The sequence below is a fragment of the Lagopus leucura genome, unplaced genomic scaffold (assembly GCF_019238085.1).
Source record: "Lagopus leucura isolate 7727_CA_CO unplaced genomic scaffold, USGS_WTPT01 Super-Scaffold_100004, whole genome shotgun sequence".
In the NCBI taxonomy this organism is placed as follows: Eukaryota; Metazoa; Chordata; class Aves; order Galliformes; family Phasianidae; genus Lagopus; species Lagopus leucura.
In genome coordinates, this window is record NW_024962264.1 from 26,541,171 (window position 1) to 26,546,254 (window position 5,084).

Below are 5,084 nucleotides of genomic sequence, written 5' to 3' on the forward strand. Positions count from 1 at the left end.
GGAACAATGCAAGTCTAAAGTGATCTTTCTGCAGAAAAATTAAATCAAGCTCCACATGAAAGCTTGCCGTGCAGGATGTGCTTCACATCCAGCCTTCGGAATGCATCTGCAGCCCCGATCCCTGCTCCTCTGTTAAGCAGTGCCGGCTGAGGGGAGAAAACAGGGTGGAAGGCAGAGAGGTACACGAACAAAGTTCAGCTGTCGGGTCCCAAAGTCACCCACGCACTCTCGCCTCGCTAATCCTCAATTTGCCATTCTGAAGAAAAAGGCGGTGAGGAAGAAGGGGGAGTTCACAATTCACAAACCAATTTGTGTTGTTTCTGCAACACTGCAAAAGTGCGACTCATGAATATGCTGATGAAATTGCAGTGCGAGTTTTGGCACCATTTCATCCCCTCGGCTAGATTAGGGAGCAATAACACTATAGGTTTACATGTCTTTGGGAACTGCTGCGGCGGGGAGAGTTGGGGGAGAGGGGGAAGGAGTAGGGCTGCAATATTTATAATTCGACAAAAATTGCATTGCTTCTCCCATAAAATAGCAGTGTCACCTACTCTGCTTAGGAGAGGTTGGTGAATCGGGCAGAGGGCTCATCCCTCAGGCTGAGAGGGAAGCAGCAGCAGGGCAGTGTGAGTGTCAGGAAGATAACCATCCCTGTTAGCATCTGTGTGGAAGAAAGACAGCCGTGTGATGCGTTCATACAAAAACCTTGGGCAAAGGGAGCTCCAGCACTTGGGTATTTTGTGCTGGAGAAGGAAGACCTGGAATTTGGACTGTGATTTGAGATCCTTGTTCATCTGTTGTTGTGATATGAACATGTGCATATACTTACTCCAAATGAGGAGTTTGTCCTCAAAACCTCTGCAGTGACATGTTCAGAAGTGAGCACAGATTTAAAAGAAGCTTCAGAGCAGTACATTTAGTGCTGGCAGTTACCTACATAGCCTACAGCACCGTAAAAACAAACGCTGCTGCGCTGAGTGCACAGATGTCATGTGGGAAGGAAGAAGTGCCCAGCACTGGGACAGGGGAGAATGCAGAAGGGTGCAAAGGAGCGGAGTTCACTCTGAGAGTTATTTACCAGTGTGGCACCCTGTGGGTATCTGGGACATCGAACAGCATCCCCTTGCTGGTTTATTTACTAACCGTCATAGTTATTCTTTTCATTACCTCCACGGCGTAATGGTTATTTTATGAAGGCTCATTAAATTTAATGAGACACCACCAGATTTTATTGCCTTCTAATAAAATGGGTAGGGGGAGCTGTTTTCCTTCTGATTCACACAGCTCCAGAGCACCTTAGCCAGCTCAGGTATTCTGTTGGGTCTCAGCGGGGCACCGGCAGTCTTTCTGGTGGCCTCCTCAGGGACCTCAGGCAATTAACAGCTATTCTAATAAAATGTGTGCAAGGATGTGCTCAGATGTGTAAAGGTTGGTTTTAGATATGTGTTAGGTGTACGTTTATCCTATGTACGTGTGTCTTAGACTGGAGGATTTTTCTTCCCATGGAAGGCACAACTCTGCCAGAACGTGAAAGATGTTGTCATGGAAAGGAGTCGCTGCTCGGATGCTCCGGTGGCGCCGTGGGGCGAGGGCGGTTCTGCTAACAGGGCTTTGTGTTGCTCAGTCAGTTCTTGGCTGTTGCACCCAGCCTGTCCCATGTTTCAGACATGCGGGATTCAGTGAGATTTTGGGAAATGCGTTCCAGAAGTACTTCTGTGGGGCCTGGACAGGAAGAGGGTCCAGTGAGTTCTTCTTCCCCGTTGCCCATGAACTGCATCTTGCTAAAGATGGGGGCGAGGCAGCCTCCCTGGCTCCCTAACAAATGAAACCCTCCTCACAAAGCTGGTGGAACTATTAGAAGTAATAATTCCACGCAGCCTTTTCCCAGTTGTAAATAGCTAATCCTGCTTTCATAGACCTAGAGAACAGCCCGAGTTGGAAGGGACTCGTGGGGATCACCGAGTCCAGCTCGCAGCAGCAGTGCTGGGTATCAGGACAGACCCAAAGAAGCAGCTGCTCTCAGGGAGTTCCTGCTGTCGTTCTCTCACTGTGTGCCACGGTGCTGTTGTTGCTTCCTGCTGTTATTACAGAAATCTCGTTAGTGACCGGGGTGGTTTCTGCAGTTCTGCCCAGCACGTGGGTCCAGAGCTCCTGTTCGGTGCTTTTGTGCCGTCCGATCCCCGGCTGTGCCGGTGCGTCGCCCTGCTTCCTAAGAGATCCAGCCCCGCTCCTGTGGAAAAGCGAAAGAGGGGAACAGATAGATTTAAAACTCTTTGGCAATCGTTGTGGCGGGCTGGCGTTGTTGGAAATGTAACTCAGAGCGTTATTCCCGCGTGTGGGTGACGCATCCGGTGCCCCCAGTGTGACAATCGATACGAGCCCTGATTCCCAGCCCGGCGGTACGGCGCGCCGTGAAGTGCAGATGTGAAACCGATTAGGAATTTGCCTTTCCAAAGAAACGTTTGCCGGTAATGCGTCTCTCTGTCAGACCGAAGCTTTGCCCCGTAGGCAAAGCGGCTGAAGGTCTCGCCTAGGGAAGTTGCTCGGGAGGGATCACCCAGGCGGTGCGGGCTGACAGGCTGCGGCCGGGTTCGGGTTTCCTGGAGCTGAAGTCACCGAGGCTGCCGCCTCCCCGTACGCGCAGCAGAACAGCTCCATCCAGAGAAAAGTCGGCCCCAGAGCAGGGGAAGGCGGCTCCGGGCTTCGGCGCTCCGAGCCGGCGATTCTGCTCTGCTTCCCTCTCCCCTCGTTTTCCTCACTAAAGCTGCCTCTCTGCGAGCAGAGCTCGGTGATATTTACCGGTCCGGGAGCATCTTTTCCGGACGGGATAATTTGGGATTGCGGGCTCCGAGGGCTCGCACCCGTTGAACCGTGGAACTCCGCGCCCGTGGGGGACGCGGTGGCCGCCGCTCCCCAGCCTGGGAAACGGCGGCCGTGTGCGTGGGGTGGGGATGGAGCGGGGGAACGCGGGGTGCGGGGCCCCGAAAGTGGCGGAGGAGGGACATGGCCCGAAGGCCGCGTTGGGCCGGAGCCGCGCTCTGTCGTGATTTGAGGAACTGTCGGCAGGATTTCGTTGCTGATACTCATCCTGTATCCTACTCATAAAGGGAGCGACGAGGAGGTATATCTATATACGTATATATAAAAAAAAACCTGCCTGCGGTCGTTAGGGGATAGTTGGGGATAGTCTATTTCTGCTTTAATGCAGTGATCTAATTAACCCCCGGGCGGAATTCAAACGACCCTAGATTGGCCCTGTGACCCTGCCGCGTACCGCCGTTAACTTTACGCGAGCATTTCGGCAGCCGCACCTCGGCGCACCCGTCCCGTTCCCAGCTCCCTTCCGCTCCCTTCCCCGCAGCCGCGGAGCTCCGCTCGGTACCGCCGCCCCGTCCCGCTCCGGTGCCAATCCGAGCGTCGGTTTCTGTTTACGGCGTGATGCATTTGAGCCCGAACGCATTAGGTGCATTATTCATTGGGTACATTTGTCAGAACATGCGTGTGTATAAAGAACTAATGATCCATATTAAATTAATGACGCTATAAAAAAGAAAAATACCCCGTCCGTGCGGCTTATGACGGCGGCTCCGGACTTTGACAAACCGTAGAGAAGAGCGAATCGGGGGAAGCGCCTCCGAAATGGCATTTCTCGAAACGCGCCCGTACACAATGTTGGTTTTATTAAAACAAATTAATTCAGTCATTAAGGAATCATACGGCGAGTGTCTCATAAGTCAGGACCTCCAGTGGAACAAATTGATTAAATGACTGTGTAATAGTCTCTTTAAACAAATCTAGTGTAACAAGTTAATAGATCTGCTCAATTACCGGGCGGCGGCGGAGGGGGGTGGGGGTGTGTTGGGATGGCCCTCATTACGTGCTGGATTTGGGGTGCGGGGTGCGGGATGGGCGATGCGTGCCCATTTGGCCGAGCGTTTGCTTCCCGCCGTGACCCCGCCGCTTTCTCCGTAGGTTTTTATTCGGTGAGAGCGCGGCCCCCGTACGTTACTCTAACAATCGCTATAATTTTTGAACAACGAGGCTCGTATTTTAAAACCGCGGCGAATTAAAAAGAATGCACTTTCATAATGATTAAAAAAAAAAAGAAAAAAAAAATCTCCGAGCAATACCCAAATGGCACGGCACGGGCATGGATTACAGCCCGACGCGATGGGCCGGCAGGACGCTGCCCCGGGGCCGTGGCCGCGCTCCATCCCGTGCCGCTCCCGGAGCGGCGGGCACAGCGCCGGCTGCGCTGCGTTTCCTCCCCCGCCGCTCTCCGCGCTCGGCTGCGCATTTGTGCTTTTGTGCTCCCCTTTGCCCCCCTCCCCCCACACTCTTCCTTTGGCTCCGTACCCCCGATGAAGGCAGCAGACGGCGGGAGAAGGGTTTAATTGGTTTTATCGTTGTTTTGTTTGCGAACAGAAAGTGCATTACATCGAACGGGGCTTGCAAAGGGCTTTTCCTTCTCTTTACAAACCGAATTGGTTTTAATATAAATTAATAAAGGTTAAGACGCTATGTCACGATAGATCATCGTTATTAGCTTAAAAAAAAAAAAAAAGAAGAAAACAATTTACATTCTATAGTATTCTGTATGATACAAAAGGAAAACACACCTTAAATTCAATGACAGCAACTAAATGGATTTTTATATTCCGCCCGAAAGCGGCTGCGCCAAATCCCACCAGCACCAGTTCCGCTCAGTTGGGGTTTCTTTCTCTCGCCTCCTTTACAGCACGGCCTCGGGCTCCGCACCCCGGCGCCATGCGGGCGGTCCCCCCCAGTCCGCGGGGCCCGGCGGCCGTACAAAAAACAAAACGAAGGTATCGTACACGGGCGCTATTCACAGCCGGGACCGCGGGCTATTTACAAAGAGCCTTCAACAGGTGGCCCCGCCGCCGGCGACCCTACCATAACAACGCCGCGGTCCGGCCCGGCTAAGCCGCATCCGGCGACCGTACGAGAACGCGAGCCCGCAGTCCGGCTCCGGCCGCTCGGGGCGTAGAAAAATACATCTGTACATGTGCGCGGGGCTACGCGGAGGCCTCGCCCTCGGCGGGGTGCGGCAGCAGCCCCCC